This window comes from Macaca mulatta, chromosome 12, assembly GCF_049350105.2.
Source record: "Macaca mulatta isolate MMU2019108-1 chromosome 12, T2T-MMU8v2.0, whole genome shotgun sequence".
NCBI classification, from domain to species: Eukaryota; Metazoa; Chordata; class Mammalia; order Primates; family Cercopithecidae; genus Macaca; species Macaca mulatta.
The window spans coordinates 146,576,528-146,602,730 of NC_133417.1; the positions used below are offsets into that span (position 1 = coordinate 146,576,528).

Consider the following 26,203-nt stretch of genomic DNA (forward strand, 5'->3'; position numbering starts at 1 on the left):
CAAGAATCCTTTCCGCCTCAGACTCCCAAGGCGCTGCAGCTACAGGTGCGCACCACCACGCCCAACTAATTTTTTCTCCGTGAGACAGGTCTTGTTATATTGCCCAAGCTGGAAAATCTGTAAATTTTTAAACAAAACACTAGCCTAATAAATTGATCACTAAATTTAGAGAACCAGACTTCATGACTAAGAATGGTCTGTTCTAGGGATACATTTTTAAAATCAGAAAATATATACTTATGGCTAAAAGGAGGACAAGTAGGCTAGACACGGTGGCTTACACCTGTAATCCCAGCACTTTGGGAGGTCAAGGCAGGTGGATCACCTGAAGTCAGGAGTTCAAGACCAGCCTGGCCAACATGGTGAAACCCCGTCTCTACTAAAAATACTAAAAATTAGCTAGGCATGGTGGTGGGCACCTGTGATCCCAGCTACTCTGGAGGCTGAGGCAGGAGAATCGCTTGAATCCGGGAGGTGGAGGCTGCAGTGAGCCGAGATTGCACCACTGCACTCCAGCCTGGGTGACACAGCGAAACCGTCTCCAAAATAAAAAAAGTACAAATATAAATATACATACACATGGCTGACTGACGACCATTTCAAAAATGCCCAAAAATCTGATGAAATTCAGCACACATTATTTACTTACTATGGAGTTTAACATCAGCAAATGGCTATATGAACAATATTTCCTCAAAGTAACATGTATTTACTAAAAAGATTATAGTATTAAAATATGTAACAGAATGACCAAGATGTTACTACTGTCCAAGACTGTCCAACAGGCCATCTGAAGAGACAGAATTAAGCAAGGAGACAAATACCACTGTCTGCAGATGACCTGTTTAGAAAATCCCTCTACTATAACGAAGCCCTAGTAACAGTGAAGGCAAGCTTGGCAAGTTGGCAAAACAAAAATTTCACAACACACATACACATGAGAAGCCTGAATCATGGAGATGATGCCAAGACTTAGCCAGGAGATTCATCACAAAAGATGTCTGTTCTATTCCAAGTTCATCTACACCCCCAATCAAACTCCAAATAACATCTGTGATAGGCTGAAAAATGGCCACCCAAAGACAGGGAGTCCCAACCCTGGAAATTTGTAAGTTTTACTTTACTTGGAAAAGGGATCTTTTCAGATGAGATTAAGTGAAAGATACTAAGCTGAGGAGATGATCCTGGATTATCTGGGTGGGTTCTAAATGCCATCCATGACAGAAGAGAAAGCCTCGTGAAGAGGAAGGCAGGGGTGGGAACTATGCAGCTGCAAGCCAAGGACTGTGGGACAGGAGCTGGAAGACGGAAGAAGCAAAGAACAATCTCTCTCCTATCCCCCAGGGGGAGTGTGGCCCTGCCAGATTTCAGATTTCCAGTCTCCGGAACTGTGAGAGAATGCATTCCTGTTGTAAGCCACCAAATGTGTGGTAATTTGTTACGGCGGCCCTGGGAAACTAACACAAAATTCCAGTAGGTTTTTTTTTTTGTTTTGTTTTTTTAACTGTAACAAGGATTCTCAAATTCACCTAAAAATAAAACCAAGATAGGAAATTTTGCAAAAAAAAAAAAAAGTGGAATTCAACTAAAATTAGCAAAGCATACTACAAAGCAACGGTAATCAGCACTTGGTGTTACTGGCTGAGGAAGAGGCACTTGATGCATGAAAAAGACTCGTGTACTTATGAGTTTATTATTTGATACAAGGGCCATTTCAAATCAGCAAGGAATGGGGCCAATTTGCTATCCATTTTGAAAACATATAAAGTTTGATCCCTACCTCACAACATACTCCAAAATAAATTTCAGATGAATTGGAGATCTGGATGTAAACAATCAAACCTTGAAGAGCTGGAAGATTAAGGAGGAAAACCTGTGATTTGGGGGTGCAAAAAGCCTCCAACAATATACACTGTAAAAACCACTGAGGAAGATACTGATTTATTTGACCCTATCAGAGCATAAGAATTTTATAGAACACTAATATAGAAGTCAAGATACAAATAGTTTTTCAATGTTTGGAAAACATCTGAATAGGTTAGGACACATGAACACACAAATCAGAAAATTAGTACAAAATTGCCCACAAATACACGAATAGATGTTTATCTTCATGCAGCCTTTGTGAGATCTGCAAAGATGAACAAAAGTGATCATTCAGTTTTTATAATGGTAAGGGGGAAAAAAGACTACTCAACCATTGATAAAGTATAAAATTAGAAGGCAATTTAGAAACACATAACAAAAAATAGAAATACACAATCTAATTCAGCAATCACACTTCAAAAATGCTACTCTCCAGAAGAGCCTGCAAAAGAATACAGAACCATAGGTGTAATAGGTGAGGCTCACGACAGCATGCTACAGGCAAAGAACTGGGAAGAACACGAGTGTGCATGAGCAAGAAGGCAGTAATACTAAGTGGGACGTGGACACCACACAGTAAGGCGCTGTCACCAACAATAATCCAACGGCTCGTGTACCAGTCTCTGGAAAAAGTGCAGACTACTGTACATTAAACGAAAGTGATAAAGCTGCAAAAACAGAGCGTATAGGACTTGGACTTTTTTTTTCTTTTTAACCTGGGGATATGGGCTTCCACATAAGAGAATATCTACACAGCTAGGGTATCAGAGCCCAAGTGGAGTGAGGAAGATGTTCACGGTGGGTGGAGGTGCAGGACGACAGCAGCTGAGTGAGGCAACGGGCATCTGAGCAGGAAGGTCAACAAGAGGAGTCTCGTTCCACATAGGGTGAATAATCAAGGAAGTAAACATATTAGAGACACTGGGATCTAAGACTGTCACTGTTGGGAAACAGAGTTATCCACCTGGAAAGCAAGAAACTAGAATAAACCCCGTGGTATTAGATTGGAAATGGGGGTACTAGAATAAACTCATGCTTTTCAATACAAGGAAATATTAAAAAATGAGACAGTGTGCTAAAAATACACATGCATGTATCTATGTGTATGTTTTGTATATGTATGTATACACATGCTCAGCCGACTGAGAGGGCCTGGGTATAGTAACACTCCAACAACCTAGCTGGTGCCTAGACCCTGTTTCTCTGAGGACCAACTGCCATAAAAGGGAAGCAGGCCTTCCTGAAGACAAAGGCAGAATCCAGGTCTGGGGCAGGGAAGGTACATGAAGACCCCAGAGTATCCTGCGGTACAAGAAAGAAAGAGAGAAAAGAGAACAAGAAAGAGAATAATGAGGACATATCATAAGGACGCAGACAGTAATCCCAGGACTTTGGGAGGCCAAGGCGGGTGGATCACCTGAGGTGAGGAGTTCAGATCGGCCTGGCCAACATGGTGAAACCTTATCATTACTAAAAATACAAAAATTAGCTGGCGTGGTGGCACACATCTGTAGTCCCAGCTACTTGGGAGGCTGAGGCAGGAGAATCACTTGAACCCAGGAGGTGGAGGTTGCAGTGAGCCGACAGTTCACCACTGCACTCCAGACTGGACAGAGTGAGATCCCGTCTCAAAAAAGGCCAGGAACGGTGGTGGCTCATGCCTGTAATCCTAGCACTTTGGGAGGCAAAAGTGGGCGGACTGCCTGAGCTCAGGAGTTCGAGACCAGCCTGGGCCATGTGGTGAAACCTTGTCTCTGCTAAAAATACAGAAAATTAGCTGGGCACGGTGGCGCACGCCTGTAATCCCAGCTACTCAGGAGGCTGAGGCACAAGAATCGCTTGAACCCGGGAGGTGGAGTTTGCAGTCAGCCGAGATGGCACCATTGCACTCCTGCCTGGGCGACAAAGCAAGACTTGGTCTCAAATAAATAAATAAATAAATACATAAATAAAATACAATAAAAATTAAAAAATACAAAAAAGAAGGAGACAGGAGCTTGAGGGACTCTCATGGGTCAAACCTGAGATGATGAGTATCAAATAAAATCATGGTAAAATGATAATAATCAACCGAATTAACTAGGGAAACCATGAGCCAATACTGATATAAGTAAATTGAACTCTGATTAAAGTTGAGATAGTTGAGATAACTGAAAGTTTGATTTTATTTCAAAAGTATCTCCCTACGATATACTTAACAATTACAAAGATTTCACAGTGGAGAAGCCTGGAAGGCAGCACCTGAATCAAGCAAGTAAAGTGCACATCACCAGGAAGAGGACTAACTGAATTCTGCACCACCTGATAGGATGCAGAGAAGAACCCAGCCTCCTCCTTGTACTACTCCAGCCAGAGGCGCAAAACCTAGATCTAATCAAAAGGAAACACCAAACAAACCCACAATAAGGGACCCCACAAAATAACTGCTAATGATCATTAAAAGTGTCAAGCTCAGGCACAGGAACCATTCCGTTCTCCCAGTTTGAAGGAGACTACGGAGATCTGACAGTCAACTGTGATTCTGAACTAGATCCTTGCAATGGAATGCGAATGTGCTGCCTGATCAGAAGGTGGCAACACATTCATGTTAATTTCCTGACTTTGATGGCGGTATTGCGGTTAAGGAGGACGGTGTCTTGTCTATAAGTAAACATACCAAAATATCCCAGGGTAAGGAGGTCTCATGGTCCCAACTTACCCTCAGGTGGTTCGGATAAAGAGCTGTACAGTATCTGTACCTCCTCTGTAAATTCAAGATCGTTTTTAAAAAAAATTAATGGAGGATATGTACTACTTCTGTGATTAGAAAAACTAAACACCCTAGGCCGGGCGCGGTGGCTCACGCCTGTAATCCCAGCACTTCAGGAGGCCGAGGCGGGCGATCCCGGATCACGAGGTCAGGAGATTGAGACCATCCTGGCTAACACGGTGAAACCCCGTCTCTACTAAAAACACAAAAAATTAGCCAGGTGTGGTGGCGGGCGCTTGTAGTCCCAGCTACTTGGGAGGCTGAGGCAGGAGAATGGCGTGAACCTGGAGGTGGAGCTTGCAGTGAGTGGAGATAGCGCCACTGCACTCCAGCCTAGGTGGCAGAGCGAAACTCTGCCTCAAAAAAATAAAATAAAATAAAATAAATAAAATAAAATAAAATAAATAAAATAAAATAAAAACTAAACACCCTAAGGCCAGGCGCGGTGGCTCACGCCTGTAATCCCAGTGCTTTGGGAGGCCGAGGCAGGCAGATCACAAGATCAGGAGTTCAAGACCAGCCTGACCAATATGGTGAAACCCTGTCTCTACTAAAAATACAAAAATTAGCAGGGCATGGTGGCATGCATCTGTAGTACCAGCTACTCGGGAGGTTGAGGCAGGAGAATCACTTGAACCCAGGAGGTGGAGATTGCAATAAGCTGAGATCATGCCACTGCCCTCCAGCCTGGCTCCATCTCAAAAAAAAAACAAAAAAGAAAAACTAAGCACCCTAATTTGGAAATAAACATCAATATAGGAGAGGGATAACACTGACCATTCCAGTTCAAAGTCAAAACCCAAATTTTGGGCCGGGCATGGTGGCTCACGCCTGTAATCCCAGCACTTTGGGAGGCTGAGGCGGGTGGATCACGAGGTCAGGAGATCGAGACCATCCTGGCTAACATGGTGAAACCCTGTCTCTACTAAAAACACAAAAAAGTATCCAGGCATGATGGCGGGTGCCTGTAGTCCTAGCTACTCGGGAGGCTGAGGCAGGAGAATGGCGTGAACCCAGGAGGCAGAGGTTGCAGTGAGCTGAGATCCCGCCACTGCACTCCAGTCTGGGGGACAGAGCAAGACTCCGTCTCAAACAAACAAAAAACAAATTTTGACTATATCTGTTTAATCACGAGTTCAACTACAAGATGAATGCACACTTCACCCAAACTTTATATACCAAAGCATAAAGATATTATTATACTAAAGATATTGTCATGATACTAAAGTCTGTCACCCAATCATTTTCTCAAACTTCATAAAAGATTTTTTTTTCCTGGTTCATGTTCTTTCACAAGAAAGTAGATTTTTAAACCACCAGAAAGTGTCAAGAAAGCCACAGCACAACCCAGATATGCACAGCAGCACATCCCAAGCAACTTCAAGATCCACGTGGGGAACTCCCCCACCCCCGCCCTAGAAAGCTGGCGTCCCCTGGTGCTCCATCTGGGCCAGCCACCAGCACTGCTGAGCCCCAATCGCACACTGCCCTAAAAGACGAACAAGAGGCAGAACTTGGACACTAGGCAAATGACAGTAACCCACGACATGTAACAGGAACCCTGCCCAACGAGTTAGGAATATTTAGGTAGAGTGAAAGGCAAGTGACTGCATCAATCAGCAAGGGCTTAAATACACACACATGCACGCACACACACATTCCCACCACTACAAGACTCAGGGCAGGTAGAGAAGACAAGCATAAGTACATACTGGAATTAAAACACCCTAAGAAGAAGAATCCTAATGCATGCCAAATAAGTTCTAAATATCCTAAAACAGCCTTCAATACAACCATACGGCCAACTGAGAACAATCTAAATACTACACAAGGTAACTGGGGCAAGATTTGACGGAAGAGAAAAGACCCTCACATCACCACCTCAGTTCTTCACAGGCCAGGTCCTCCTCTGAGACTGCAGAGCTGAGCCTGGGGACACCCGGGAGCCCTGTACACAGGCAGCCAGCAGTCTGCTGAGCTCGTTGTGCAGACGACAAAGGGAACACAGAACTTGGGTCTCAGAGGCTGGTCAGGCAGCTCCAAGCATGAGCAATTAGATCAAAATAGAAGCGTTGTTTCAGAAGAAAAAAATTGTATTCTTCAAACTGAATTGATTTCGTGCACACATACTGGTTTAAGCCAATGCTACGAGACCACCTAATCATCTACTTATCAGCAAATGTTTAAAAAGTAACTATAATTAAATCAGTAATATCATTTGAAACACTCAAATGAGCTAGGTATTAATAAAATTAGAAAGCATATAACATAAGAAGAGTGAAATTAAGAGTAATATACACATTGCTACAGAATAAAACACATTCGGACGATGCAGTGTATTTCATTTTGTTCACACCAGCCAGCAAATACTGGGGTGAAGAGTACACACTTGTATTCATCTAATAATATACACTCCGGAGTCAGCAAACTCCAACATAAAGAAGACAAAGCAAAGGAAAAGTGAATTTTAAGGTTCTATTCACACACACTTCAGAGTCTTCTATTGACAGGCTACAAGACACCAAGTAACATGGTTCTCAACTGTCGAATGGTTATAGCAGACAGGCAGAAAAGATCCCAAACGGCCATCCTTTCCTTTTTTTTTTTTTTTAATTTTTAAAGAAAAAGAGTTACGCAGGGCAAAAAGTTTTCCATTCTAATTAATAAATCAGAAACCACACATCTTTTAATATTGAAAAGGAAGCCCTAAGAGGGAGAACTGTTTCTGAGCAAGTCACTTGCTTCAAAACCTCAATTTCAAAAATGGTTAAAGAGGCCGAGGGCCAGGCACAGTGGCTCACACCTGTAATCCCAACACTTCGGGGAGGCCAAGGTGGGAGGACTGCTTGAGACCAGAAGTTCAAGATCAGCTTGGGCCATATAGCAGAGTGAGACCCCCCCCCCCACAACTCCCATCTCTACAAAAAACAGAAAAATTTAATTAGCCAGGTACAGTGCCTGTAGTACGCCTCCCAGCTACTCAGGAGGCGTCCCCAGGAGTTCAAGACTGCAGTGAGCTAAGATAGTGTCACTGTACTCCAGCTAGAGTGCCTGAGCAAGACCCTGTCTCAAGCAAACAAACTAGAGGCCAAGTTAGGTGGTTCACACCTGTAATCCCAGCACTTTGCACTTGCGGAGGCTGAAGCTGAAGGACTGCTTGAGTCCAGGAGTTCAAGACCAGCCTGGGCAACATAGCAAAACTCCATTTCCACAAAAAAATAAAAATTAGCCAGGCACCCCTATAGTCCTAGCTACTTGGCAGAAGCAGGAGGATTACTTGAGCCCAGGAGTTGGAAGCTGCAGTGAGTTGTGATCACAGCACTGCACTCCAGCCTGGGTGACAGACTGAGACTCTGTTTCAAAATAACTCGGTAAAAGTGCCAAATAAATGACCCCCTTTCAAAAACTATTTCTCCCCATTTTACCCTTGTACTGTTGTTTTCTCTTTGCTTCCTTACCTCTATTTGTTCCAGTGGGTCTGGTCCTTTTGGGACAAGAGCCCTTCTCTCTAGTTTTCCCATTTCCCCTAAGGCTGTCTGTTGTGGCAACCTCTTTAGAAGTGCAGCTCTCTCCAGAGTCTCCACATGTAAATCTCCTAATAGGCCAGGAGTGGTTGCTATGCAGGTAGCTGCTGTCTTGGCACCCACGAGAAGGCTGCTTTCTCTACCCGAGGAATCATCCACACTCAGAGGTTCGAAGGATGACCAAGGAGCAGGTGAGCTCAGCCACCGTGTCCTTCTCTGCCCGGCCCGAGGTGAGAAAGTCTTTGCTCACAGTACCCTACCAATGCCCAATGACTTAATCTAGCTGCCTGGGCCTAGAGCTGGACAGGTCTAACACGCAGCACAACCACTGAATTCACACTGCCACAGTTCCCTAAAAGGGCATTTAGAACAGCTTCTGCAGCTGAAATAATAATACACACGGACTGCACCTGGTTGAAGTTATTTCCCCACTCCAGAAAGAAACAAGTAGCACTCGGTCCAGCCAGCCAAACGAGCCGTGGTAAGAAAGTCAGCCTGCGCTGTGTTTAGAGGCTGACAGCAGGGCCAGGAAGAGGTGCATCCTGCTGGTGCGAGGTGCCACTTCAGGAGCCCCAGATGGTGCCGGGTCCTCTTTCAAGGACAGGGCAAGGCCAAGAACGTCACTGCTCCAACTCATTTATGCAATGCCCAGTCCACCCACACCATACAACAGGACGCTGGAAGATCGGACAAAGGAATCATGCAAAGAAAGGTGGCACATTACAGAAAACAAGCAAGAACAGAGAGGCAGCACTTAACCTGCTACACAAGACCGCTGTACACAAGAACACTTGGCTGCCTCAAGGACAGGAGGACCCTCAATACTGAGCTTGGTCACAGAAGGCACCTGCTCAGCATACCTGGGTCGCAAGTTTGTTGATCCAAGCACATGGAAATTTCTGGAGAAAGCTGCTCCACAAAGTCATTTGTCGAGACCACACATTCAACAGTCATCCAAGAATACAAAAGTGACACCTTGAGACCTGGCCTTCAGACTGGATTATTTCTACATTAGGCATATCCCTCAGAGCCTAAAAAGCTGATCGAGATTCTGGCAGCCCATTATAATTCACCAAAAAGTCAAGAAAAGACAAGTTCAGAATATTACTTCTTTTTTTTTTTGAGACAGGGTCTCACTGTGTCACCCAGAATGGAGTGCAGTGGTGTGACTACAGCTCACTGCAGCCTCAACCTCCTGGGTGCAAACGAGCCTCCCACCTCAGCCTCCTGAGTAGCTGGGACCACAGAGGCATGCCACTAGGCCCAGCTAATTTTTTTCTATATTTTGTAGAGATGTGGGTCTCACTTTGTTTACCCAGACTGGTCTCAAACTCCTAGGCTCAAGTGATCCTCCTGCCTCGGCTTCCCAGAATGCTGGGATTACAAAGTGCATGTGTATGTATCACAGGCATAAGCCACCATGCCCAACCAGATCATTACCTTTTTAGCAATCAATACTATCCTATCTGTTCATCCCTCAAAATATGTATACGGCATCTGCCACGATCAAGTTAAGTCTGCTAAGCCACAGGGATCCAAACCAAGTAAAAGCATCATCAATACATTAATAGCACATCACCGGCTTAACGTGTAACCCAGGCTTGGAAGCAGTAAAATGAAGAGGGGAGTTAGTCCAAGAGGCTTGTGCATCCATCACATGAATTCAGGGAGGTGGCTGTCGGCCTTAGAGCTGGATCCTTGACAGAATGATGGAAACACTAACCCAGCAAGAGTCTAGACTAGAGGCCAATCCCCCGAAGGCAGCCGCAGACAGACTTGGTCCCAGTGCTAAAAAGCAGCGTGTTACTGCAGAGACAGGCCCCAAATGCATAAATGGCTTTAGGGCTGGGACTTCAATTTGTTCAGTTTTTCCAAAACATACTTAACGAATATGTACTTGGTGAAAAATAAATGCCGATTGAATCAATGAAAGATACTCAAAATTCCAAGAAACACAGGACAACTTTACAGCGTGTATTTCAGCACAGAATACCTACCTTGCTGCAAAGGCCTGGTTGGTCCCACTCCCGAACTAGAAAGAGCTGTGTGGGGAGGATATCCCCTTTGACCCTGCGCTTTAGAGAAGCCCCACACACACTCAAACGCTGGGTAAATCTGTCAAGATGAAATGTTTAAATGTGTGAACTTCTAAAAGTTAAGGGCCAAGATAACAAAAATAAATAATTACAGATCTTAATTTCTCTGGGCCTGTCTCCTCTCCTGTAAAAAGGAGTTGATATTAATGCCTTTTGTATTATCATGAGGTTATATATGGAGAAAGCTTAACCCGAGTTGGCACACAGTAAACAGGTGTGGAGTTTTTTACTACTATTATCATCTGTGAGGACACCAGCACTGTAAGGCAACATAGCCCTAACTAACTCCTGCAAGTGGCTTCACTCTACCAGGCTCTACTTTTTAATTTCTGAGACACAGTCTTGCTCTGTCTCTCCCAGGCTGGAGTGCAGTGGCTCAATCTTGGCTCACTGCACCTCCTGGGTTAAAGTTATTTTGCTGTCTCAGCCTCCCGAGTAGCTGCGACTACAGGTATGTGCCACTACACCCGGCTAATTTTGCATTTTTAGTAGAGATGGGGTTTCACCATGTTGGCCAGGCCAGTCTCGAACTCCTGAACTCACGTGATCCACCCACCTTCGCCTCCCAAAGTGCTGGGATTACAGGTGTGAACCACCGGACCTGGTCAGGCTCTACTCTTTCCAACGAAAAACACGGGGCCTGTGATGGCTATACCCTAGAGCCCTTTCAAGGATCGACCCTTTATAGCAGGGCTCCTCAGCCTCAGTGCTGCTGACATTTTGAGTCGAATGCTTCGGTTGCAGGGGCTGCCCTGTGCACTACAGGATGTAAGCATCTCTGGCCGCAACCACTAGACAATTGTAGGTCACGACAACCACAAAGGTCCCTGGACACTGCCAGATGTGCCCTGGGTAACAAAAATCACCCCGGTGATAACCACTGCTAGAAATAAATAGCGTGATGACTGGTATACAGGAAGCAAAGAATAAAAAGTTTTAATAGGTGAGGATTTTTAAATAACAAAAGGATTTTTAAAAGGGACCACAAAATCAGATGTTTTACGAGTGACTGTCAGCTCCAAGTGTTATCCTTCCAAACTTGAAAACTGAATTTCTGATAAACTGAGTTATCCAGGTTCTGAGGCATCTGTTTTTAAAAAAACAAAATGAAAATGAAAAATGAAAAATGAAAAACCCACTCAAAGATTTAGCTTTCTTTCTTTCTTTCTTTCTTTTTTTTTTTTTGAGACAGAGTCTTGCTCTTGTTGCCCAGGCTGGAGTGCAACGACGTGATCTCGGCTCACTGCAACCTCTGCCTCCCAGGTTCAAGCAATTCTCCTGCCTCAGCCTCCCATAGCTAGAATTACAGGCATGAGTCACCACACCCAGCTAATTTTGTATTTTTAGTAGGGACAGGGTTTCTCCATGTTGCTCAGGCTGGTCTCGAACTCCCGACCTCAGGTGATCTGCCTGCCTCAGCCTCCCAAAGTGCTGGGATTACAGGCATGAGCCCCGTGCCTGGCCTCAGCTTTCTTATTTTTAAAAGGAAGGAGCTTAAGTCCTATAGGTCTAAAAGTACCCCAAGTCAGGCTGGGAGCAGTGGCTCATGCCTATAATCACAGCAATCTGGGAGGCCGAGGCTGGCAGATCATTTGAGGTCAGGAATTCGAGACCAGCCTGGCCAACACGGCAAAAATCCGTCTCTACTAAAAATACAAAAATTAGCCAGGCATGGTGGTGCATGCCTATAGTCCCAGCTACTCAGGAGGCTGAGGCAGGAGAATTGCTTGAACCTGGGAGGCGGAAGTTGCAGTGAGCCGAGATTGTGCCACTGCACTCCAGCCTGGGTGACAGGGTGAGACTCTGTCTCAATAAACTAAAAAAAAAAAAAAAAAGTATCCCAAGTCCCCAAGTCATAAGGCTGATAAGAACAGGTCCAGGGAGTAGCTCTGAACCTATTAAAAAAAAAAAAAAGAAAAGCCCAAAATTGAAGTGAGGTCTCCTGACTCCCGTCCAGTCAAAGACACTATCCTTTCATTTCTTTTTTTTTTTTTTTTTCCGGGGGGACGGGGGGCAGTGCCATCCTAACCTGGATAAACATCTCAACTCTTTGTGGAGGCAGGGAGAAAGAATCACTGTCGTGCCTTCTGTACCTAAGACGGCAAGTACTGCTGCAGGTCTCACAAGGTCCACCCCAGGAACTTCTGAGACTACAGAGGGAAAAGGCAAGCCCTAGAGTAGGTCTGAAAAATGCTTATCCGAAGGAATTCATCAAGACTGCTCACCCCGCTTGCTGACTGACTTTGGCATCAGTCACTTCTTACCTCTTCTTGCCCCAGGAGAGATCTGCAGCCACAGCACAGGGGTCTCTGGGACACAGCTAAGCCTCCTGAGAGACTGAAATGGGACAGGTAGGGGCTACATGAATAATGGTTTAATGAACATAGGCAGTATTAATAGATTAACACTGCACTGGGCCTGCTGTAGGGATAGTCTACCAAGGAATTTGATTTTTTAGCTTTAAAAGTATTGTAAAATATAACTCAACAAAACAATGTAAAAACCGGTAATCCCCCATGAGGCTTTCCCAAGAAATATATTCTAAAGTGTATCTTCAAAACTGTAATTTTAATTATACTTTAATTATAATTTTAATACATGATTTAAATAAAGACAGGATCTTATACCCATTCTTTCACCATTTGCTACACTTCTTTTCCTTTGAAAAGACATCATGGTCATCTTTCCAAGTATCAAATACAAATGTACCTCATTTGTTAACAACTACATGTTGAGTGGAGTAAACATACCTTCCTTAATAAATCCCCTCCTGACAGGACCCTTGAACTAATTTTTTTTTTCCCGACTATAAACAATGCTGAAAAGAACATCCTCTGCTCACTTGGGCCTGTACCTCCATAGGATAAACTGAACTGGAAATGGAATTACATGATTACAGGGAATGCATTAATAGATATCGCCAAGGTAAAACTGCCCACCTCTCAAAGACTTTAGTTACACTCACAACACCTGATTACAGAACACCTGTCCTCTTCTCCTTTGAGGACAACTAAAATGATGAAGTTTATTTTGTCTTCCAGCCTGATGTTGGGGGAAATATGATTTTAATGGCAACTCTGATCATCAGTGAGACAAAAACCTTGTTGAGCTTACTGACCATTTGAATTTCTCTACTGTGAAGATCAAACTAATCACAACCAATCCATCCACCTTTCTACCAGTGTTTCAGCAATGCTCGTAAGACAAAGCAAAATCCACTTCTGGGCAGCACAGCAGTAGGAATGAACAGAAAGAATTACAAATTTAAGTGAAACTCAAGTTGTATGCCAAAAATAACATTCCTAAAGGGCACTCGGGCAAAAGTGATGAGAAAATACTATTAAAAAGGACATCTTTTGCCTCAATTAGTCACACAGTAGACAACATAAGCTGATGACCTGAGACACCTCAGCCTGCCAAATTCCATTTCATTCACAAACATTAACCTACCCTGCTTTAAGAGAAGGGCTCCCCCAAAAAGTAACTGTGCTTGCAGAAAAGCGTCAAAGTGTATACTGTTTTGGGGGGTACGCAGACCTGGGTAGGTGGTAGACTGAGGCTAACTGACAAGGCCAGGATAGGGAAGCAGTGAAGTAGTTGAAGGCACAAACTAGAGCCAAACCACTAAGTCTAGTCTTTGCCTCAGGGTCTGCCTCGACCTGTGATGACAACAATACTTGCCTCCCACAGGGGATGGGAAAAGTGAGAAATGTCATGAATGGTGTGGCCCGTGGTCACTTCACCATGATCCACTACCAGTACTGGGTCACTCTGCTCCAGCTCTCCAAAGGCATCAAGATGCAACCGCGAGGAGCCCCGCCTCCTCCCCGACCTGCCCATCTCCTACACCCTCCAGCCCTGCCCCACACTGGTCTAGTAACTGGCGTTCCACATTCCTCCAACGTGCTCAACACAGTCCTGCCCCTGTGCTTTTCACCTCCTGTCCGCTCCTCTTAGAAAGTTCTTCCCCAGATCGCTGCCCACAGCTTGTTTGCTCACCGCAAGTTTGAATCGACTGTCGCTCAATCAGCAAGGCCTCCCCACTACGCCAAACTGCCGCTGTGTCCCCCACTCCCCTCCCCTCGATACTCCATTTTCCTCCTTCCTTCTTGTCCACATTGGACATACTGCATATCCGCTGGTGTGCTGACTGCCTGACACCCCCACCAAAACGTGACCTCCACGAAAGCACAGGAGAACACACCCGCTTCTTCCTCATTGCAGCCCACTTCCTAGAACAGTGTCTCTAGCATGGGCAGCTGTCAGATCAATACATTTACACTACCTCCTGAAGCACCACTAAAATGAGAGTAAAGGATTTTTAAAGATACAAATCACAACAACGAAGAATAGGACTAGAGATAAGAACATTAAAATACTGGAAGCTAGAAACTGGAAATAGACCTACAAGGGCTGAATCCCGTATCGGCAATGGGGAAGGCCAACTAGCAATATGACTGGAAGCCAGGAGACCTGAATCAAAAACAGAGGTGGCTGACAGGTTTAAAAGGAAGATCCCTAAGATGCACCCCACAACCTGCACAGTCCCTCTCCTATCACGGCAAAATGGCATCGCTTTTCTGTCTACAGAGAGAAGTAGAATCTTTGGACTAGAGACACCAGTTACAGAGGAGGGAAACAATTCTGCAAAGACGGAAGTAAGCTCTTCTATGCGTACTGCTGCGCTCCTAGGCCTCTCTCCTCAGGGCCACGTAGCCAGGCAAACGGCTACCAGATATTTTTCTGGGGAATCTGAAGAAACGCAAAGAAGCTGTAAGGAAATGGCCCGGCCAGGTGCCTCTGCAGTGAAAGCCACAGTCAGCAAGCCACAGACACAGGCTCAGAGGCCCTCTGGCTCACGAGCAGGCACAAGACCACCACTGCATAGCTGAGAAAAGGCTCTGACAAAAGCCAAAAACCCCAAAACAAACCAAAGCAGCCTCAATAGTGGCTTAAGGAAAATGAAACTAGGAAACAAAAAAAAAAACAACCTCATTAGTATCTTCAAACAGTTAAGAGAAGATAGCACATTCATGAAACAAAAAATAGGTTATAAAATAGGAATAAAGGAAACAAGAAAAAGCTCTTAGAAATGAGAAAAACCTCAGTAGAAGGGCTGGAAGATAAACTTGAGAATAACTTCCAGAAAGAAAATGAAAAACCAAAGGGTACAAAACATCAGTTAGACAGGAGGAATGTGGTTTTCTTTTTTGAGATATATTGTACAGCATGGTGAATACAGTAAATAATAATGTCGCTTTCAAAAGAGTAAATTTCAAATGGCTTTCACAACAAAAAACTTAAAGTATTTGAAGTGATGAATTATGTTAACTTGATTTTATTATTTACAGTATTCATAAATCATAACATCGCTTTGTACCCCATAAATACGTACAAGTATAAATTGTCAATTTACGATTTATAAGATAAAAACAAAAACAAAAATCTTAGATGGGGGAGAAAAAAAAGAAAAAACTTAAGAAAATTATGAGTGCCAATCCAGAAGGTCCAAGAGTAGAAGTCTAGAAAGAGAGAGCAAATAGGAAGAAATTAAAGCAATAAATCAACAAAAATGCCCAGCATTGAAGAACAAGAGTTGCAAAGAAACAGGACCAAAAAGTAGGCAAGACATTGGATGAAAACAGTCTCCACGGGACATCATTGTTCTGGGAGTTCTGAATTTCGCAGAAAGAAAAGACTCTGAGACCAGATGCAAAGCCTTCACTCCCAGCACTTTGGGAGTCTGAGGCAGGAGAATCACTCGAGGCCAGGAGTTCAAGACCAGCCTGGGCAACATGGAGAGCTCATGTCTACAAAAAGTTTTTTAAATTATCCGGGTGTGGTGGTGCATGCCTGTAGTCCCAGGTACTTGGGAGTCTGAGGCAGGAGAATCACTCGAGGCCAGGAGTTCAAGACCAGCCTGGGCAACATGGAGAGCTCATGTCTACAAAAAGTTTTTTAAATTATCCGGGTGTGGTGGTGCATGCCTGTAGTCCCAGGTACTTGGGAGTCTGAGGCAGGAGAATCACTCGAGGCCAGGAGTTCAAGACCAGCCTGGGCAACATGGAGAGCTCATGTCTACAAAAAGTTTTTTAAATTATCCGGGTGTGGTGGTGCATGCCTGTAGTCCCAGGTACTTGGGAGTCTGAGGCAGGAGCATCACTCGAGGCCAGGAGTTCAAGACCAGCCTGGGCAACATGGAGAGCTCATGTCTACAAAAAGTTTTTTAAATTATCCGGGTGTGGTGGTGCATGCCTGTAGTCCCAGGTACTTGGGAGTCTGAGGCAGGAGAATCACTCGAGGCCAGGAGTTCAAGACCAGCCTGGGCAACATGGAGAGCTCATGTCTACAAAAAGTTTTCTAAATTATCCGGGTGTGGTGGTGCATGCCTGTAGTCCCAGGTACTTGGCAGGCTGAGGCAGGAGCATCACTCAAGCCCCAGAGATCGCAGTCGCAGTGAGCTATGACAGTGCCACTGCACTCCAGCCTGGGCAACAGAGCAAGACGCTGTGTCTCAAAAAAACAAAAGAAAAGAAACAGAAAGAAAGAAGGAAAAAAAAGAAAGAAAAGCCTTCAGGTTTCATGGAGGAAAAGGTAGTCACATACAAAGACTCTAACAATGTTATGTATCAATAGAAAGAAAAAAGAATCAGAACAGCTTAAGACTTCAATAACACTGGAAGCTTAAAGACAGCGGAGCAAAATGATGTCCAAACTCCTACTCAGGATAAGAGCAGAATGAAGCACTTTCGTACATACACATTCTCAAAACTTCATCTGCCATGCACCTCTCAGGCAATTAGTGAAGGCAAGTGAGAGAGTAAAATAAAGAGAATAACATAGGTTCCAGAAAAGTAAGGCTCCAACACAAGAGGGAGTGATGAGTTTTACAAGATTCCAGGCACAGACAAGCCTGCAGCAGATTGGAGGCGCTGGAAGAGATTTATTCAAGATAAAATGATAGGAATACTAATTTTCATCAAAAGAAATCAGACAATTTCTTGAAAGATTTAGACAATTGGTTCAGAATTTGGGGTTGAATTGTAGTGATAAAATACAGAAAACTGAGCAAGCAGCAAGCAAACAAAAACAGGTAACACTTGTAATAATCCAGGAAAACACAAAGTTATCCAGAAAAGGGAAAACAATCCTATTATACCACTTCGTCCAGCTGCAAATGGCAGTATGTAGTCATAATATAAACAATCAATACTGAACTAACCAAACCAAGCATATATCACTTTGGGCAGCCATGGATCTGTTTGCACTGAGAAGGCAGAGGGTGAAAGAAAGCTAGGAACTTCCTACCTATTCTTAGTGTCAAGTGAAGAAACATCACATGAAACAGGGGTGGGGGGACACAAATATAGATGTCAAGCAAATACACTCTTCAGAGTTGGAGGCAAAGATCAAGGAAATCTACTAAGGCTAAAGTAGATACTCTGCAGGGGAGGAAACACGATTAGGGGAAGGACGTTGGCACTTCTTCCTTACAAGCCTTTCTAGGATTATCTGACTCTATAAATTACATGAAGACGTAACCTTGATTTGAAATAAGATTAATATGAATGCTAATAAAAAGTAGTAAGGGAGAGTATGTAGTCAATTCATTGTTACCAAATTAACAGCAAGTATCAACAAGATGATTAACACAACCACATGACGTCCAGACACGTGTCAGAACAAGTGTCTGGCTCATCTTCAACGGTATTCGAGGAACTTCAGTGTGCTTGGTATAACAATAGCCTACTAGGGATTTCACTTCTAAAATGTCTCTGACTTTAGAAATACCAAAAAATAACATGTAACTGATTTTTAAAATATACACATGAAAAAAGGTTCTTTTCATTATTTTGTTGGTTTCCAAATGTTGAACGCTGTGGTGCTTTCACAATTTAAGGGGAAAAGTATTCTGACACATTATACTGGTTGGGGTTCTCTGCTTTTCTACTTGGTGAAAAACCTTTACATGCATTTTGGACTTTGTGTCATCATAACTTGGCAACGGGGAAAGCTGTATGGTATGCTTCTTCCAGAACTTGGTTACTGCTTACCAGAAGAGGGAAAAGCTTCGTATCACCATTTGCCTATGGGATGGATGCACAATGAACGGGCCATACCAAATAAAACTACCACTTTGTACTCTAAAAAGCATGTTCTCTGCTTAGGCCCTTTCTGTAAGTTTCAGTTGGCACGCACTAATGGAGAATCCATAAGACCCATGAAGGATCGTAAGTGATCCCAGTGGACCCAGCGCAATCATCTCAAATTCTGTTCAGGTCAGAGTATCTCAGATAAAACTCACTGAAGGGCATCAAGTCCTTCAGTACACAGTCTGAGCCAAGCCCTCTACCATTTGCAATGGCAAGAGTATACCAAATTCTCAACCTGTTGCCCACGTATGCCACCAACTATAAATGCCAGCCTCCTCCTTCCTAGTCTTCCTGTACACTCAACGCCACCTGGAAAAACTCTTACTTGTCTTTTACCAGTTCAAGGACCACATTCTATAGGAAGACTTTCCAACAGGTAATCACAGCTTGTTTCCTACGTCCATACCTTATATATGTTTCTATCATCAAACTTATGACACTGTAATGTAATTACTCTTCTACAAATGAGTTTCTCACACTAGACCACAAGCTGCTTGAGGAAAAGAAAAATCTATACCCTTTTTTGTTGGTTTTTTGAGACGCAGTCTCACTCTGTCGTCCAGGCTAGAGTGCAGTGGTACAATCTCGGCTCACTGCAACCTCCGCCTCCTGGGTTCAAGAGGTTCTCGTGCCTCAGCCTCTTGAGTAGCTGGGATTACAGGCGCGCGCCACCATGCCCAGCTAATTTTTGTATTCTTAGTAGAGACGGGGTTTCACCATGTTCATCAGGCTGGTCTCGAACTCCTGACCTCAAGTGTCCACCTGCCTTGACCCCCCAAAGTGCTGGGATTACAAGCGTGAGCCACTGTGCCCAGCCGAAAAGTCTATATCCTCTTAACCTCTGTATCTGCAGAACCCTTAACCTTACACAGCAATTTCCAGCAAATATTTTTTTGAATTGAAATGAAGAAGTGAGGCCATGAGGCTGAAGTTAGACAACTGGAAGGCCAAAACAACAAAACCTGGAAAAATACTTAATTACTCAAGAAGAAATTCTCCCACCAGGCCACTGAGAAGTTAGCTTTGCCCACTACAGAGGACACTGTGACAGGGATTGGATTAAGCCAAGTGGCGCTGAGGGACGGGACATAGGTCAACTACGTCTTAGAGGTACTCTCCTTACACTCAATGCACTTTTACCCCAATGACGTTAATTTGACTCATGATAAGATGAGCTAAGTCCCTTAAACAGTGCTTGGTATCAAGCAAAACTAATGGTAGTAACAGGAAAGTTTAATCCTCATGATGAATTATTTAACGGGGTTTCAAATGCTGTCCCTGAGACTTGAGGCAGTATAGGCTCCAGCTCCATTTTCTCCAAGTCTAAAACTCTTGATAGGTTGATGTTTCAGACCCAGAGATTCGGCAATTCAAACGACGGAAAGAATTCTTACCCAAACACTTTTTCAACTATTTTTAAATACTGTTGCCAAGTATCCTAATATCATGTGTACTTAATGAATTTAGCCTAGGGATACTTTTAGCTGTCCAAAAATCAAAATGTAAACCTAAGCACTACGTTTCATCCAGTGTTTCAGCATCCCAGATTTGCTTCCCTAAATGAACATTAAGCTTATTATGCAATGTGCCGCTACTAGGAGCCTTAGACAAAATCCTAATTGTGACTTAACCTATCTTAATAGGGTTTTAAGGAAGTTACCTGCTAAGAAAGTGACTGATTATCCTTAAGCAGACACCAAATAAATGTGAAGTCACTGCTTGAGGGCTTAGGGTATAGGGTAGCTATGAATCTGAGAACATAAAACGCAAAACTGAGGGGCAAATCGTCATGTTCCTGAAGATTACGACTCATCCACCTTCCTTCAGACGTTTCATTTGACCACAAGCACTGTTTAATAAGCAAAGTCCAAGTCGACTTCTTTCGATTTTACATGGCGTCCAAACACCATGTCAAGTCTGACCCTCTCATTTTCTAAGTCGAATGGAGAGGATATGTAGCAGCTAGCCCTGAGCACCTAATCCCTTTTCAAAGGAGCTACGCACAAAAATACCCTAGCAACATGCCACGGTGTCAGAAAGGCTCAGGTTCCCAACACCATGCGGGGCAGCCATTAGGAACTCAGGAAGTGCTTCCTCTAAGCGGGGGAAACCTAGGAAGGCTTCCTGAACGAGGGGTATTTGCGCCGAGCCTTGACGTGAGTCTCGGACAGTGGCAGTGCCTCCAGGCCACGCGGGAGGGAGGGAAGGACACCCCGGGCCGGGGCACAACCCGCGGGCCGGAGCCGCCCGCGCCCATCCCGCTCAGGCCGCAGCCAGGCACGGCACCCTCCCGTCCCCGAGCCACGTCGCTGCTCGTGGGCTTGCGGGGCACTCCCCAGGTCTCACCTCGGGCCCCACACCAGAAGGAGAAAGCTAGGGGCCGCGCCAGCTCCGCCCTCCCCCGCGGGGCGGCGGGCCCCAGCCCGGGCACAGGAAGGCCACGTCCCCGGGGAGGGACGCCCGACTCGATGGTCTGCGCAGGGCCCGTCGGCCCCACGTGACGTGCGCGCAGCCAATCCCGGAAAGGCCCCGCGATCATCGAGACGGCGGCGGTGATGGGCTAGACCAGTTTCGCGTGGCCGCTCGCCGTCCCCCGCCCAGTCGTCCTCGGCGCCCCAGCTCGGTGCTGCCGCCATCTTCCTGGAGGACAGGAGCAGAGGCGAAGGCTCCCCCTCCCCGTGATCGCTCCGCACTCCCGCCACCACCTGCCCTCCCCCGACCGCCTCTCTCCTCCTCAGTGGGCACCTGTCTCCTTCTAACAAACGGCCTTCCCCCGACTCCAGTTACCCACCGCAAGGCGAAGATTCTCATTACCTGTTCCACTCTTATTAGCATAAGAAAACCGAGCTCATAAGGTAGGAACTGTGGCGAAACAGGGACAAGCCGCCATCTTGGTAAAGGAGAAGAGGCTACGCTTGACCTCCCCCCCACCCCCAGACTCTATATGGCCAACCGCCGTGGGAGGAGCACGGCGCTTGCGCAGAGGCGGACAACGCGAACGAGTCTGGGCTTGCGCACTCGGAAGCCGGCCGCATGGGGGAGGGGAAGAAGGCCGGGCCGCGCTGAGCCAGGAAGGAGTTGGCAAAGGGGCGGGGTGACGCGGTGACGCAATCCGCCTGCGCGCTGGGCGGGACGGGGTGTGAGCCGGCCGCGGGCTCTGGGCGGGTCCGCGGTGCGGTCGGTCGGTGCCTATTCTCGGGCTGTTTGGCGGGTGAGTGTCTAGCCAGTGTACGCCGCCGTGGCGGGGGCACAAGTTGCGGGCCGGCCCTCCCGAGGAGGTGCGGAGGACGCCCCGCTCGTCCCATACCCTCCGGGGGTGGTCGGCCCGCCCTGGGGTGCCGGCGGGGCGGGGTGGGGGGAGGGGCGGCCGGGCCCGGGCTCTTCGGCCCCTATCGTGGGCTTCGCTGTCCCGGGCGGTCCTAGTGCCGGTGACAGTGGCTCCGACACGGGCAGGGCCGGGCGCGGGAGTGGGGATTCCGGTGACCCCCTGGCGACCCTAAGGGAATTCCACTGCGCGGTCGTCGGTTCTGGGCCTCGGGGCGTCGAGTGCCGCCGAGGTCGGGAGGTTTGGTGCTTGGAGGGAGGATACAGGTTTAGACCCGAGGAACACTTAGCGCTTGTGTGGCCATCTTGTCTTTCTAACGGTGCCATTTCCTCCCGGAGGCGTGGAGGACTGGCCAGCTCCCAAACCTCCAAGCCCATCGACTGGATGCGGCGGATAAGCGGGGAGAGAGCCACTAGGCCCTGCCTGCGGGTACCTTCGGCGAGGAGAGGCGACGAAGGGCTGCACCAGCGAGGCACGGACAGGCAGCAGGGGGTAGGGGATGGGGTTGGAGGCCGCCGAGTTTGTCCGGGGAGGAGAAGCAAACCTGTGGTCTCCATAATCCCAGTGAAGTCCCAACTGTGACCTGGCCTTCGGGCCCAGATAACACCTCGTTGGTTTTTTACGTTTTCGGTCTAATTCTTGTCGGTACCCCCAGACCCTCTGTCCACGCAAACGCATGACCCAACTGTACTGAACTTCTTGTAGTTCAAACTTCCACACTTCTGGCTATGGCCCAAAAACTCTTAAATCTGGTTACCTCCCACCTTAACTGCCTTCTCCTTACCTAGTCCCTGCTTGTGGGATTCCGCCCAAATTAGATTTCCTCCAGACAAGCTTAGGTGTTTGCCTCATGTTCCAGATGGTGTTTGTCCACTGGACTGTTGGTACCGTGAGGGGCAGGGCACATGTTAATATTGTCACCCATACCCATTGCCTCGGTTGGTGTCTGTCGCCTAGTAGATTCTCAAGTACTTTTCGAATGACTTAAATCGCAGTACTTGGCGATATATTTAGTGTTTCAAAATAGTTTTGCCGTCATAAAGAAAAATATGATGGTGTAGGGGTCATGAAAGCCGATTCTTGATACTTCTGATTTGAGCTTCATTGTTTTCACTGATTTTTTGATAGCTCCCATTAGTGGATTCTTGGCACCACCCAGCATCCTAACTCACGATGTGTACTGTTATGTCTCATTTTGGCATTGATCTCATTAGCTATAAAGGTTGTCCTGATTTTTTTTCCGCGACTTCCACCTTGATCTCTCTCACCAGTGCCACAGCCCAGAATAAAGAACAAGAGCGTTTTAATTAGACTAGATTTACATTCTGACTGACTTTTAAACTACCAGTGTGACCTAGGGAAAGGGGCCCGGGTTTCCCTCTATCATTCATAAATGTAACTCAGGGCCCCTTTTTATTCCCAATACCAGCATACAGAAACTGCTGTAAAAGAAAAAGTTGTGGGTTTTTGTTGCTGTTGTTTTGTTTTGTGTGTGTGTGTGCGCGCGCGTGTGGAGGAAAGGGAACACCGAAACTCATTTGGCAGCAGAATTGAGGTGAGGCCATTTGTATAGTCTATTCTGTTAGTGGTCATACATGCCACTTATCCCTGTCCCAGTCCCTGTTAGGAGTGTTATGTAATTATGTTGAACATGGACCTTCCCCAAACCCAAAGAATCCAGATGCTTTGAATAAGAGATCATGGACCTTTCGAGTTCTACATGGCAGGATGTTCTTCATCTTGTATCTTTTGTTTTGGGAAAAGTGGTTTTTTATATGTATTGGGATGCGCGTCTTCTGTGGAAGAAATAAGCTGTGGGTCAAGATTAAAGAACTTTAAACAACTTCTGGCATGTGGAATAAACACGATCTGAAGAAATAAAATTTTCATTTGACTACATTTTTGATCCAATTTGCACCCAGTGTTTAAGTTAATCACAGTGGTTGGCAGTTTGTGTTGCTGGATCAAGGCTTTCTCACTGAAAACCATGTGCTTCAAAGGTTCATTATTCGTCTTTCACCTTCCATTTCACATTAGTTAATGAATTATGAGAGAAAACATTGTGGATCCAAGTTACGTTTCTGAAAAAAACAGATAGCAGGAGAAACTTGGTGAAGTCAAAGCAAAGTTGAAATGTCAGTTTAAGACAAATGGTTTCTCCATTTTCCCATATGTGTGCACAGGGTTCAGTGAGGCTGAGGGGGTTCTGTGGAGGTGTGGGAGAGGTGCTCTATGGTATTTTTATGTTGCACTGTGTGGGTTTGAAATCAGATGCATGTAATAGGTAGTAAGGCAAGTGCCTGATCTTTTCTATCCTCAGAATTGGCATTTAATCCTTCCATGTGAACTTGAAGCTCATTTTATCCAATCGTTTAAGAAAAAAGCCACACCATTAGGGATTCCAGTTAGAAATGGACTAAATTATATGCTGATTTGGGGAAAATAAAAGTGATTTGATTTATGTAGGACCTGTTTTCTAGTTTGGTCCCTACTTGTTTGGATTTTTAAAAACTCTGTTGTAAATGATGTGCCCCCTTTTCTATTCCTTGATATTCATTGCTGGTACTTGACTTACTTGAGGTCTTATATTCAACTACCTTACTAAATTATCTTATTCTAGAATTTTTTTAACCAGAATATTTGTATTTTCTTTTTTTTTTTTTTTGAGACGGAGTCTTGCTCTCACCAGGCTGGTGCAGTGGTGTGATCTCAGCTCACTGCAAGCTCCGCCTCCTGGGTTCAGGCGATTCTGCCTCAGCCTCCCAAGTAGCTGGGACTACAGGCCTGCGCCACCACACCTGGCTAATTTTTGTGTTTTTAGTAGAGATGGGGTTTCACCATGTTGGCCAGGATGGTCTCAATCTCTTGACCTCGTGATCTGCCCCCCTCGGCCTCCCAAAGTACTGGGATTACAGGCATGAGTTACCGCGCCCAGCCGAGTATTTGTATTTTCTGTGTATTCAGTCCAATCAGCAAAAAAGTGTTTTGTTTTCATTTTCTTGTTTCATTATATTCAGTAAACTCACCAAGGTAGTAGTAAATAATCATGGTGAAATTGCAGTGTCTACATCTTACCTGGATCTTGATTCACATGAAAAAAAATGAGAGAATGGGGAATATGAATACTGATTGGATATTTGATTGCATTAAGGAACTAGCTATGGGTGATGGTTTGTCATTTTTAGGAGCCCTTATTTTTAGATATGCATAGTGGAATATAAATGAAATGTTGTATCTCGTATTTGCTTCATAATCATCCAGGCAGTGGCAGTGATGATTGTGGAAATAGATGAAACATTATTGACCTTGAGTTGCTAATTGTTGAAGCTGGATAATGGACAGCACATGAGGGTTTTGTTCGCTTTTTGTATAGGTCTTCATGTAAAAGTTTTCATGTAAGTGTTTTAAAATAATTATGGAAAGGCATTCCTGCCTAATTATCGGTTGTCATTTAAATAGATTTAATTTTCTATTGTTTAGAGAATAGCATTTGCCATTGGTTTTCAGAAATATTCTGATTAGATTTAAGCAGTTTTCCTTTTTTTCTTTTTTTGAGACAGTCTCACTCTGTCACCCAGACTGGAATGCAGGAGCACCATCTCGGCTCACTACAGCCTTCACCTCCTGGGCTCAAGGGATCCTCCCACCTCAGTCTCCCACTTAGTTGGGACTACAGGTGCCCGCCACCACACCCAGCTAATTTTTTTGTATTTTTTGTAGAGACACTGTTTCACCACATTGCCCAGGCTGGTCTTGAACTCCTGAGCTCGAGCGCTTCTCCTGCCTCAGCTTCCCAAAGTGCTGGTATTACAGGCGTGAGCCACCACACTTTGCCAGCAGTTTTCTTAGTGTTTTCATTACGTTTGGTTGCTGAATTTTATATGTCTCATCAGCATCTATTAATGCATGATTTTTTTTTCCCAGTATTGTGGTGTTAGATTAATATTGATAGATGCTTTTGGTACATTCCTGCAATCTAATTGCTAGCAAATATTTTACTCAGGATTTTAGCATTTTTATTTGTGAGTGAGATTGACCTATGGTGTTCATTCATTCCTTTGTTCCTTTCTTATGTCTCCGTCTGGGTTGGTTACTGAAACTGTGCTGTCTTCATAGAACAAACGGTTTTCCCTTTTTTCAGTAGAGGCTTGGAATAGTTAAATGACTTTGGTCTTGTCCAAGGTTAGATGGAGTTCAACTCTAACGTCAAGTCTTGGTCCTTTTCACTGGTATCTTTAATCAGCTGCTCAGTGATACTCGTTTCCTGCAGATTTTCCAGTTTTTGGTTCTGTGTTGGTAATTTACGGTGCCCTTTTTTTACATTTTCAGATTTGTGGCCATTTTGCTACATGTGGACTCCTCTGTCATTATTTTAGCTCTTTTCTATATTTGCTATTTTTTCCTTAATTGGGCTTGTGAGGAATTTGTTTTAGAAAACCAGCTTTTGAGGCCGGGCGTGATGGCTCCCGCCTGTAATCCCAGCACTTTGG

The 26,203-nt window shown here is 45.1% G+C and overlaps 2 protein-coding genes across 8 annotated transcripts in view; one reads left to right on the forward strand and one right to left on the reverse strand.

Moving 5' to 3' along the window:
• Nucleotides 1-21,305, reverse strand: part of HDLBP (high density lipoprotein binding protein) — an 87,295-nt gene extending 65,990 nt beyond the window's left edge. The window contains exons 1-2 of one of the 4 annotated variants that reach the window (XM_077958132.1): nucleotides 21,203-21,305; nucleotides 12,500-12,572 (exon numbers count right to left, since the gene is read on the reverse strand). The gene's annotated coding sequence lies outside the window, so the exon portion shown is untranslated. Of the gene's footprint in view, nucleotides 1-12,499; nucleotides 12,573-20,734; nucleotides 20,875-21,202 lie in introns of those variants that run through there. The other 3 variants (XM_077958131.1, XM_015111546.3, XM_015111549.3) reach the window with 3 other exon arrangements.
• SEPTIN2 (septin 2) overlaps nucleotides 20,988-26,203 on the forward strand; it is a 40,156-nt gene continuing 34,940 nt past the window's right edge. For 3 of the 4 annotated variants that reach the window (XM_015111558.3, XM_028831357.2, XM_077958134.1), the window contains exon 1: nucleotides 21,526-21,599. The gene's annotated coding sequence lies outside the window, so the exon portion shown is untranslated. Of the gene's footprint in view, nucleotides 21,244-21,525; nucleotides 21,600-26,203 lie in introns of those variants that run through there. The other variant, XM_015111559.3, reaches the window with a different exon arrangement.